A 12,684-nucleotide genomic window follows, 5' to 3' on the forward strand; every position below is an offset into this window, starting at 1 on the left:
GTGGGTTTGGGAAGGGGAAATGTGTCTCAGCTGGATGTGCACAAATCTGCTCTCCAACATCTCCTTTCTCAGTATAAAAATCCTTTCCATGGCATTCTTCTCTCTTGCCTTGCTGCTTTAGAACAAAGGTGGCAGCAGCCCCAGGAGCTGCCAGGATTCCAGGTTTTCCTGGATTTTAGGATATGAGCATCCCTGTAAGGCCCTGGGTACCTCATAAACAACAGAGGTGTGGGGGTGCAGCATCAAACACAGCCCTGCTCCCACGTGGGGAGCAGCTGCTGGGGCTGTACCACTTCCAGGCAGGAATTCCTGGCATTTCTTGGCAGGAAAAAAGGTCTCAAAGCTGATTTCCCACTCCATGGCAGTGGGCATTCAGTGGAAAGGCTGAACTGTAGAACAGGAGCAGCTTTGGTGCTTCTCCTGAGCTCTCCATGCACACCTTGGTTTCCCCTCTGGTTTCCTTCACACCCTGTTGGTGTCCAGAGGAAGAGGATGGAGAACCTGGCCTGGTGCAGGTGACAGGGAAAGTTTTGGCTGTGATAAACTTCTCCATCCATTTTTAGATATAAAGCAGTTCTCAGATGGGATGAACTCCCTGAAATGTGGTGAGGAATCTCTGCTTGGGGTGCTTTCATCTCTTGCCCATCAGCTGCTCTTCTCTCCAACACAAAGAAAATTCATCAGCCAAACTCCTCTACTGAAAGAAAATTCATCAGCCAAACTCTTCTCCTGAAAGAAAATTCATCAGCCAAACTCTTCTCCTGAAAGAAAATAAATCAGCCAAACTCTTCTCCTGAAATATTTTTTTTTAAAAAGACCTTTTAGTGTTGCGTCATAGCATAAATCAGCTTTATTTTCCACGAGGACCCGTGTTTGCTTGTGTGCCCTCCCTTTGGAAGAGGGCAAAAATCCAGGAGCTGGAATATTCCCAAAGGCAGGGACAGAGTGCCATTCCCACAGGCTGAGATCATCCCACTGATTGGGAATGTAATTGTGCAAAATCCTGGTGGGACCCAGACCTGACCAAACTCCCTGGGATGTTCCAGCTCTGACTGACCCATCCCAGAGCCTGCAGGGAAATGCTGGAATCCCCATCCCTGGAGGAATTTATGGGATGTGGGGACATGCTTTAGAGCTGGGTTAGTGGTCAGATTTGAGCTTTTCCACCCTAAATAATTCCAGGATTCTTTATCAGGGAAAAGCTTCTCTGCTTTCATTTTTCAGAGGGAATGGAGCAGCAGAAGGGCTGAGCATCCCTCTGGCAAAGGGAATTCCCAAGAACAGGAATGGAGTGCACAGAAGTGGCAGGGCTGGGAGCAGCTGCTCCTTATCTCTTCCTGAGCAGGCACATCAGGGAAGATAAAGCAAAAAGGGAAAAGATAACACAGATTGAGTCAGCCTGCCTCTCAGAGGGAGCTTTTTCCAACCTATTTACTTGTCACTGGTGATTTCAGCCCAGCCTGTGGATCTTCAGAGAAAACCAAGGGTTTTTTTCTTCCTGTTTCATGCCTTGCAAGAGGGAATCTTTCTTCCAGCCATGAATTTCTGGCATTTCTTGGCACGGGGGAAGGCCCCAAGGGCAGGTTTGGTGTCACTGTGTGCTAAATGCCACCCCACATCTGTGTGTGTGAGGCTGGAGGTGTCTGATCCACCACCCACCAGTGGCTCCTCCACTTTCAAACCAGCTCAGGGCCTGTGTTAGTCATGTTTTAATGATATTGGGATCAGCTGCTCGTGGCTGTGTGAGGAATTCCAGCCCAGGGCTGGGGATGGAGCAGGGAAGGGGAGGCTCAGCACAATGAGCTCATCCTGCCTTTCCTCTTGCTCAGCTCATCAGGTTTCAGGGATTATTCAGTGGTTGGAGCTGGGAAACGAGATTAAGGATTTGGTGCCGTGTCCTGAAACTTTCTGGGGTTCTTCTTCCTTTGCTGTGAACTTCAGGAGGAGCTGCTGGTGTGAAAAATATCAGTGCTGGCTGCTTTGGAGTTGGAAAATCAGCATTTTGGGCTTGCAGTGGCAGCACTGGGAGCAGGAGCTGTGAGACTTTGTTGTGGCACTGTGGGAATATCCTGTGGGTTCCATTGGATCCAGCTGAGTGATCCCAGGAAGGCTCAGGGAAGCAGGAGGGATTAGCAGGGTGCTCTGTTACCCCTGGCATCCCAGGCTTCTCCCTGGGGACTCTTCTGGGCTGGTGACACATTGTAGGGGACATCCCAGGCCATGGAGACAGGGATGCTTTGCTGGTGTTGCTGCTCTGTTGCTGCTCCCTGCCCTGTCCTGGGGGTGTTTTGGTGCTCACCCCCACCACAACTGCCCATAGCCAGGTTAGCTTGTAATTGCTCCAAGTTATGTATTTTTGTACCATGCAAATTTTGTTTCTAGAGTTTATTCATGATACTTTGCTAGCTATTTTCAAGCTGTAAGCAAAGTGTGGTTTTAACAAAAAAACCCTCAAGTGACATAGTGTATTTTTGCAGGAATGAGGGAGAACCATGGAACAGGTATTTTTTAAAGGATGCATGATAGGAAGAAGGCTGCTTTTAACTGCTTATATCAGACATATTTCAATGCACTTGTCATTGGCAAATGCCTTGAAATATGGGCTGGGGAGAAGCCCTAGATGGAAGGAAACTCCCAATCCTGAGCTCTGCACAGCAGCTGTGACTCAGCAGTGGGAGCAGCAGCTCTGCTGTGGATCCTCTGCTGCAAAGGGAGCTCCAGGTGTGGTTTCCATCACCCAGCCCTGGCTCCTTCTCCTCCAGGGGCCACAGATCCCTCACAGGTTCCATTTCCTGGGGCCACAGATCCCTCACAGGTTCTGTTTCCTGGGGCCACAGATCCCTCACAGGTTCTGTTTCCTGGGGGCACAGATCCCTCACAGGTTCTGTTTCCTGGGGGCACAGATCCCTCACAGGTTCTGTTTCCAGGGGCCACAGGTCCCTCACAGGCTCTGTTTCCCTGGCAGAAGCTTCCTGGGCCAAGGTGTGCTTTGTGTCTGATCCTCCCGAGCTGCTCTGGCATCTCCACTGGGAAATGGAATATCAACAACAGCGATTTAATGGCCCTGGCTGTCAAACAAAGCAGAAATATTTGGATTTTAGTGAGGAGGTTGGCACCTTTTATTGCTGGAAACAGGATGTGATGCTGCCTGTGCCACGTTTCTGCTTCTCCTTGCCTGCCCTGTGGCTTTGGGGGTCCCCACAAACAGAAAAGCAGAAAATCTGTTTATTACTTGTATCTGTTCAGTGAAACCTGGAGTGGATTTCCCTTCTCAGCCAAGCCCAGAGGCTCTCAGACCATTTTTGGGTTAATCTGTCACATCTCTGAGGCTCAGGACCAGCAGCCACCACCCTCTGGCCTTTCTGGAGCCTGGTGTGTGGTGAAATAAAGAGAATTTTAATGGCATTTACTGGAAATATTTGCTGGCTCTGGAGGGCAGAGCACTCTCCATTAGCCCAGCCTGTGTCCTCTGGGATCTCATTCCCTGATTTTGTGCAAAATTCTTCTTCCACTGCTCACTCGAGCTCAGCTCACTCTGGGGTGTCCCAGTCCCTCCCCAAGAAGGGAACTGGGTGGAGAAAAGAAGTTTTGTTTAACAAAAACCTGCGTGAAGCACTCTGCTAACCCAACCCCCTTGGCTCCAGAGGGATTTAAACATGTGCTTGTAGTTAATCAGGTATTTAAGTGGTTTTGTGACTTGGCAAGGCTGAGAGGAGCTATCCCAGAGGAGAGCAGAGCAGAGCAGAGCAGAGGCCTCCCAGCTGGAAGGGTTTGGAAATGGGGGTGTTGAGGGCAGCAGTGTGAGTTTGGCTTTCTGTGACTCAGTTTCTCCTTTTGTTCAGCTCTCTGCAGGAGCTGGGAGGCACCAGAGGCACCCCAAAATGCAATGGTTTGTGAAACAGGATGAGTTGGGGTCAGTGTTGGTCAGTAAATTCACCTGAGCTGGCACTGGGGGCGCAGGAAAGGTCCTGCCAGGTTAATTCAGACCTGGCACATCCTGGGCAGGATTCACCCAGGGTGAGAAAGGGTTTTAAAGGAAATCATCCCCCCTCACTCTTGGAAAAGCTGCTTGGGGAACCCCCAGCTCTGTGTGGGGCTGCTCAGAGAGGTTTCATGGAGTGTGAGGGAGATTTTCCCCTTGGCTCATGGATTTCACCCCTGTGGGGCAGCTCAGGAGACATTTCATGGAGTGTAAAGGAGATTTTCCCTTGGCTCATGGATTTCATCCCTGTGGGGCTGCTCAGGAGACATTTCATGGAGTGTAAAGGAGATTTTCCCCTTAGCTCATGGATTTCATCCCTGTGGGGCTGCTCAGGAGACATTTCATGGAGTGTAAAGGAGATTTTCCCCTTAGCTCATGGATTTCATCCCATGGGGCTGCTCAGAGAGGTTTCATGGAGTATGAGGGAGATTTTCCCCTTGGCTCATGGATTTCACCCCTGAGCAGGGAGGTTTTCCCACCTCAATCTGATTTTCCTGCTGGGTGTTTCTGCTGGGATTGCTCTGGAATTTGTCTCCACTTAACCACCCAGCATCACAGCACCGATGTTATTATGCAAAGTGTAGATTATTTAACCACACAAGGTTTTTTAAATTTATTGATTTGATGTTGCTTTGAATCCCATTACAGAGATCTGCTTTATTAATGGACTTTGTCCATGCTCCAGATTAACTGGGGGTGCTGGATTTGCAAATGAAAGAATTGGAATTCATGCTGTCCATATTAATTACTTGGGTGATGCTGGCTTCCTTGGGGAAACCTTTCTTTTTATTCCACTCCTGTTGCTTTGTCTTAATTCAGAAAATCAGTTTGGTGCTGTGAGATTGGGTTGGTTTTTCTCCTTTGCTGGAATTCCCTTTTAACATTTAGGAAGATACTAAATGGTTTTATGGAATAGGCTGCTCCTGAGGATAAATTTTAATGCAAAAAAGGGTCAGGGAGCTTTTATTTCAATGTTTTGTTCAACCCCACTTCCTCCTCTTTTGCTTTGTGCTAAAATCTCTCTGTATCTTGTTCCTTCTAAATCTTTGCCTTGCAAAATCTCCTAATTCCTGCAGTGACACTCAGCCAGATTCTTGTGCTGAGTAATTCCACTCTCTTTGCTGGTAAAAATCCAGGATATGCCTGGATTTTGGTGTGTGCAGGTATTGCTATTGATCCAAACCCATTTTTTCCCTGTGTTCTCCCCACCCAGGCTCCTGCAATGGTGTAAATGAACCAAAAAAAAAAAAAAAAAAAAAAAGAAAAGAAAAAAAGGTTTGGCATGATTTTATAGGAGTCAGCTGTAATTTGTTCACTTAAATTGTCTTTTTGTCATGCTTGCATTATTCCACAGCAGCCAGTTTGGAGAGTTAATTGAATATTTGTGTCTCTCAAAGATGCCTTCAATTACTTCCATTGAATAACTCTGGGAGAGAGAGCTGTGATGAGGAATCACTGATGCTTATTTTCTGTAGCAGAAATATCTGAGCCTTTATTCCAGCACCTATTAAAGGATGCCAAAACATTCCTGGAGCCTCCCAGCCCGAAATTCCATCCTTTTGAAGCAGAGATGAGCATCCATTGAGCATTCACAATGCATCCCTCCATGGCTAATGCAATAATAATCAGCTCAGGCCTTGGAGGTGGGAGCAGCTTTCAGAGAGCAGTTCTTGGGTTGCAGCCTCTCATTGTGTGTGCAGCAGGGGATTGATTTCTGCTGGGTCCAGGAGGCTTCCAGGTGAGGCAGGAACAGCGTTATTGATGCTGCAGGTTCTGGGGGAGGGTGTGGGAGTGTTTTCCCAGGGCTGGGCATCAAAACAAAACCCCTGTATGGTTGTGGGCAATCCCCACCTCAGGATTTATGGCTGCATTGATCAATCCCCCATATTTTCAACTTTTTTTTTTTTTCCTACTGTTGGATTGCAATAGCTCTGCTGGCTGAGGAGGGCAAGGGGAGCCATCAAAAGCAACAATTTTGGAGTGGATAAAAAAGCAAATGTGTTGTTTCAAGTGAGATTTGCAATTCCTTCTGTTTCTGCCTGCTCCTGGGAGCAGCAGGTCAGGATGGGCTCAGAGAAGGGTTTTAACCTGCTGTACATCAGCAGAGCCACCCTGGCCTCCTCCTGAAGCCTCTCCTGGTGGCAGCTGCTGGGCCCACACCATAAATGCTGATTCCTGCCCAAGCAGAGCCTGGCTCAGAATCGATGGCAGAGCCTGGCAGCTCGTGCAGGGCTGTGTTAATTGTGAAGGGAGGGAAATTTGGAGAAGGTGCCTGGGTTAGGGGAGTGAGAGGTGAGGACTCCCAGTGCCCCATTTGCTCTGTTAGACCAGGGCTGAGCTTTCCTGCATTTTCCATCCCCTCAGCCCAGCTCCAGCAGGACCCAGGGTCCTGTCCCAGGCACAGTCCCTGGCAGCAGCTGGGGACCATCTGGCCCAGCTGCAGAGCATCTGTTCTGCCATGCTGGGCTTTCCACAGCCCAGTCCTGCTCCTCCCCTTGCTGGGGTCTGCTCCTTTTCCCTCCAATTGCCCTGAACTCAGATGACCTTCATCACCTGTGAGACCCCTTCCCCATTTTATAAGCTACAAGAATGTAAAATTTGGTGGATGATTGGTTGATGATTTATGATCATGATTTATATTTTTGTTTGGTTTTTTGTTGGGGGGGGTTAGTTGTGTGTTTGTTCTGGGGTGGCTATGGAATGATGATGACAGCTGGTTATTGTTTTTGATGCTGGGGAATATAGGGGAAGGTTAATTGGAAGTGTATTGATGATCAGTGATTTGGGATGAGGGTTTAACAGGAGTGGTGACACCAGAGTCACCTGGGGAAGGGCAGGGGGTGGCAGGATGGACAGCAGCACCAGCCTTGGTGCCTGTTTGGCTCATCCCTGAGGCTGGGCCATCTGGGTGAGGCTTTTTGGACTCTTTTCCCAGCAGAGATGTGTGCAGGGGTGTGCAGAGCTGGGGTGTCTGGCCCATGGACGTGGGGGTGAGGAGCAGCCTGCACCAAGGGCTCAGTGTTGATCCAACAGCTCCCATCAGCTGGAGGGGTGTGGGGAGCCTGGGCTGTGATTCCAGGCAGGGAATTGTGTGATTGGAATGCTGCTCTTGTCCCAGGAGCTGTTCTTGCTGCAAGCCCAGACACCAGAGCTGTCTCACACAGGCAGTGGAAATGATGAGGGTGAGTGATTCCTCTCCGTCCTCTGCTTGTGAACCTCTTCCCCTTTCCTGCAAGGATCCCAGTTCTGCTTTTCTTTTTTCTTCCTGTAAATACTAATTTTAGGGTTGTTTGTGGATTTACTGCTTGTGAGGGCAGGGTGGGAGAGCTGCACACACAAATAAAAATCTTCAGTGGCCATCAGGCATCTCCTGTCACCTCCCAAGGACAAGAGTTGTCTGAGCCTCGGGTTGTCTCTAAAAAAGCCCCATGGGGTGCTGAAACAAATCATAAAAACCTAACTAATATGGATGGGTGATCAGCTGCAGAGCAGATGGGGCTGGTTTGGGCTGGGAGAGGGGCAGGAGAACCAGGCAGAGCTCAGTGCTGGGAACAAAGGTGAGAGCAGCACGAGGGGGATTTTCCTGCTCCAGCTGCCCCCACACTGGATGTCTAGGATCAGCTAATTAGAGGGGCTTTTCTTGGCAGGTAAATGAGAGACACAAGCTCATCCAGGGACTGAGTCAGCCCAGCTGTCTCTGAGCAGGATGAATCACCATCCTCATATGAATTGACAGCACACTGAGCTTAGGTGGCAGCTCTGGCTCCTTCCCTGACAGGAGATAATAGGCAGCCTCTCCTCCAAGTCCATTTTCCAGCAGGGATCTAGGAGGCTTTTGCAAGTGGAAATAAGTAGATTTTTTGCAGGTGGGATCTGGCAGCACGATGTGGTTGAGGCTGGGGCTGATCCTGGGAATCAGCCCTGTGCTGGGGCAGGAATTCCTCTGCAGCCCTGAGAGCTGCTGGTCACAGGGCAAAAGGGATAAGAAATTGAGAAATTGATGAAGATGATGAGAATTGATGAATTCTGCTCCTGAGCTGTGGTTTGGATACTCCAGGCAGCACCTGGGATGCTCCAGGAAGCTCTTTGGGCACACACACGAGGATGGAATGGCAGAGTTGATTAAATTGATTATATTTTCATTTAATGCTTCAGTGCAGAGCTGTGAAGGGGAGGCCCAGCAGCCAGACTGGAGTTAGCAGGGTGGGTGTAGGGCAGGGTTGATGCATGAGCCTTTTCCTTTGGGTTTTAGCCAGGAATGTGTGGGGCTCTGGGTGGAGCTGAGGGGGTGGGAGAGTGACCCCTCAGCTGTGCTTTGCTCAAATCCAGCTTTTCCTGCCTCTTCCCTTTGCAGGAGGAGAACTTTGTGGCATCACTGTCCTTGGGAGGGTTCTAAAGAGTCCTAAAGGGCTCCAGAGCTGTCACCCATCCATCTGGGAGCAGCAGCAATAAGTGACAAGTGCCACCAGGAGCCATCTGGTGCAGGCTCTGCATGGCCAGCAGGGTCCTGGCTTGGGGCTGGAGCCCCAGCTGGAGCCCCAGCCCCAGGCTTGGATGGAAAAGCAGGATTTGGGCAGCTCCTGCTGCTTTGGGAGGGATGAGATTTGGTGAGCTCAAGGCAGAGTTGGGTTAAAGGCAGTGGTGGATGGGAATTGTTGGGGTTGTTCAAAGCAAATCCTGGAGTCACCTTACCCAGACAGAACTTCCAGGCTTTTCCTGGGCTCCCAGTGGCTCTGTAAATCAGCAGAGCTGAGGCCATCCCCATTAAACATCCTCAGGCACTCTCCTGAAGAAATGTTAACTGAGATCTGGCCAAATTCCAGTTGGAGTCCTTGCCTTTGCCTGGCAGTATGGAATAAAAGAGCATTTTTCTGCAAATCTCCTATTCTCAGTTGTTTATTATCTGGCTGGCAGCATCACATCTCTGCCCATTAATCCATCTCTCCAAGTTCCTCCAATTGCAGCCTCCTGGAGGGGGTTCAAGCTGCCACCATTTATTATTTGAGTCAGTCTGCCAGGGAAATATTTGCTCCTTCCCTGAAGCATCAACTCCCTTCTCTCACTGCACCCTCAGTGCTTGAATGAGCCATTTGTGGCTCCCAAACTGATACTAACTCTGTGAAACAGAAAATACTCAATTATTATATCAATACCCACATATTTAATGCTGATTTGACTCCAGGCTGGTGGGTTGAACATGAAATGTGCAGAAGCAGTTGCTGGTTTGTGTGGAGCTTCCCAGGGTGGCTTTTGGGACCCCCATCCAGGTGTGCTGAGCTCCCAAATGCTGCCTGCCCTCCTCAAAAGTGCAAATTGTAAATTTGATTATCTCTGTGTGCCTGAGGGCTGGTTTGTCCCAAAATATTTTGTGGCATCGTTACCTTTGGGGTGCTTTACTCTTCTCTCAACCAGAAATCGATTCCTGCCTCAAAAATCTTTTTGGGGAAGAGTAGGAGGACGTGGTTGGGTTTTCCTCATAGGACACAGGTTGTGTCCAAAATGCAGAAAAACACAGGGCTGAGTCACATCTGAGCTGACCTCCCTCCCCACACCAATCCCACTTGCTGGAATCATTTTTCCCCAGATAACTTGGAGCAGATGATGGATGGAAAACTGAATTAATCCTTCCTTCCTTCAGTGCCTGACTCTTGTTTACAGCACCAACCTCCCTGCTTGGAAATTCAGGAAAATGCTGCCCTGATTTTAGTGGAGATAAAGGAGTTTTGGAAGCGGTGCTGGCCAAACCAGCAGCTCTTGGGATATTTGTGAGCAGCTGTGATGAGGTTTTTTTTGCACAGGAACCTCATTTGGGCAGCAGTAATTTGGTGTTAGTGAAAACAACAACAGCAGAAGCTGCTTTCCCAATGACTCCTCACAGGGACCTGCTGCATTTCCCCCTAATTACAATTCAATTTGCAGTGATAAATAGTTTAATAAGCAAAAAATGGGCTTGGCTGTGGTTGGTTATGGCTCTGTGTGGCTTGGGGGATGCTGGGATTGGTGGAAACACAATTTGGAGCTTCCAAAGGCTCAAAAAAAAACCCAAAAATTTGCAGTTTGAGCAGCAGAAAGAAAGAAGTGATTTTACATGAGGGAAAGAAAAGTTGGGGGTGCAGCTCCCAGATGTTTTCCTTGGGTGATGTTGGCCTGCAGAGTGATGGGTGAGCTCTGAGTTTTGGGGGAAAATAGATGTTTTTGTGGGTTTGCTGCAAATAACAGGTTGGGCACAGCATCCCTGTGCCTCTCACTGGGCTTGGGGTTTTGTTTTCAAAAATAATTGGGTTTTTTTTAGACCTTTCATGGCTGTGGCTGGTGAATTTCTATTGCTGGCTGCCGGAGGAACACGTTACATTTATTTTCTGCTGGATTTTTGGATATAAATTTCAAATTCACCCCTCTAAGTGGGGTAGGTGGTTGAGGGTTTTTGTTTTGGTTTTTTTTTTTTGGTGGTTTTTTTTTTTTGGTTGATGGGTTTTTTGGTGTTTTTTTTGTGTTTTGTTTTTGGTTTTTTGTGGGTTTTTTTTTTTTGGTGTGGATTTTTAAAATTTGTTTTGGTTTGGGAGTTTATTTTTTGTTTTTGGTTTTTTTTTTCCTATTTTTTTAAACCTGATAGCTTTACACTGCTACATTTGCAGAATATTCCTCCTGTGGAGGCTCAGCTGGTTGATGACAGGAAATTTTCCTTCCAGTGGATAAGGATGCATCAACGATTTGACTTTCAGCTTCCTAAAGCTGGAAACAAATGGGATAAACTGCAGAGAAGTCATGGTTGATTTCTATTTGAAAATTCCCCTTTTTCCTGCAGAGATGTTCCCATTTTTCTGCCACACCTGGACAAAGCACCCCAGCAGAGTTCAGGAATTGGATCCACTCCTGAACACCCTCAAATCTGCCCTGAGAAAGCCATGCCTGGCTTATAAACCACTTTAAACCTTATTTATTTAAAATCTGCACTTGCCATCCAGGTAAAATCCGCTGGGAAAAAGGAATGTGCTGAAAAAAGTGGCTGGAGCCAGATGCTGGGCGTTCCTGCAAAGGCACTGATGGGTGATTTGCTGCTGACAGCATGAACTGGTGTTAAGTTATTAAATTGCAGATGAGCTCATCACTTGGCCTCGAACAAGTTTCAGCCTTCAGAGGCTTTAAAATATTGTGTGTGGTGGAAAAGAGACAGTGCTGGTGTGGCAGAGAGGAAAACATCTGTGCCTAAAAAAATGGGAGAACCAGGAGGGAGCAGGGAATGCTCCACGTGGAAAATGTCAAGTTCTCCCAGCAGAGAGGAGGAGAAATTCTCTCGTTTATCAGCTGGAGTTTTTCATTTTAGCTGAGGAGAAAATGGTGAAGAGTTTTGAGATGCTTGAAGGGGCAAGATGCTGAGCCTGGTTTGGTTCTGAAGGTCCCAGTGAGTTGTGCCAAGTCCCCAAATTGGCCTTCTGGTGTTTGCCACAGATCAGGGACCAAATCCAGCTTTTATCTGATATTTGCTTGATCCTAATGCTGAGCTTTACTAAACTGGGAAGGTGACATCCATGCTAGAAAAGTGGGAGTTTCCTTTGAGCACCTCCCTCCACAATTTCTCTTCTTCCTCTTGCAAAGAAGCCCAGGGTCTCTCGACACTGAGATTTTTTTAAAGTACAAAACTAATATTTTGTATAAATTTGTAAATATTAATTATTATAATATATATAATTTGTATACTATAATTTGTAAATAGAAATTTGTTCCTTTGAGCACCTCCCTCCACAGTTTCTATTCTTCCTCTTGCAAAGAAGCCCAGGGTCTCTTCACACACTGAGATTTTTTAAAGTACTAAAATAATATTTTGTATAAATTTGTAAATATTAATTATTATAATATATATAATTTGTATACTATAATTTGTAAATAGAAATTTGTATAATATATATAATTTTTATACTATAATATAATCTGTATAATTTGTAAATAGTAATTTGGCAGAAGCCGTGAGACAGACCAGAAATCAGTTTGGCCACTTGATTTTCCCAGCTGGGCAGCCTCACACGTGTGTGGTTTTTAACATTCTCCTTTTTTACTAAATAACCTGTTTGCAGTCAAGGAGTTGCTGTTAACTCAGGCAGTGCTGCCGGGCTGATCCTAAAAATACCAAGGAAAGCAGTGGGATAAACACTTGTCACCTCGTTTGTGGCCTGAGCTGGAATTGCTATCATGTGAGATCCCTCGGGCTGTTGTGTCTGAAGGCTCAATGGATTTTTTTTAAAGTGTGGATGTTTATTTTCAACCTGTCTGAAATCACAGAGCATCCACGCCTACAAGCAATGTGCTTTCCCGTGGGGTTTTTGGGGCTGGAGCATCTCTGAGCTCAGGACAAGCTTTAATTTATTGCACGGTGGCAAAATGTTATTGGCTTGTGTTTGTCAGGAGGAAATTCTTTGTGCCAGGTGCCACCAGCTCCATGGGAAGCAAAAGAAGTTCCAAAAGGAATAAAAAGATTGTTTGGGTATTATACACACGAATATATTTGAGGTGAAAGGAGCACACTGTGTATAACCCTTCCCCTCACGTGTAATATGATGGATTCCACACGGGGAGTTCTCTGCTAAAATTCCTCTAATTATTCAATCTGAGAAACACAAACCATAGAAATCAGCCTTGGAGGGGGCCTCAGGAGGTCTGGCCCATCCCTGGGGCAGGATCAGCTCCACCTGAGCTGCTCCTGACTC

The 12,684-nt window shown here is 47.3% G+C and overlaps 1 protein-coding gene across 1 annotated transcript in view; it reads left to right on the forward strand.

The window, feature by feature from the left end:
- Positions 1-12,684, forward strand: part of LRRC75A (leucine rich repeat containing 75A) — a 57,798-nt gene that overhangs the window by 10,551 nt on the left and 34,563 nt on the right. The gene's annotated exons all lie outside the window — the stretch shown is intronic.

The sequence above is a fragment of the Ammospiza nelsoni genome, chromosome 21, assembly GCF_027579445.1.
Source record: "Ammospiza nelsoni isolate bAmmNel1 chromosome 21, bAmmNel1.pri, whole genome shotgun sequence".
Classification (NCBI taxonomy): domain Eukaryota; kingdom Metazoa; phylum Chordata; class Aves; order Passeriformes; family Passerellidae; genus Ammospiza; species Ammospiza nelsoni.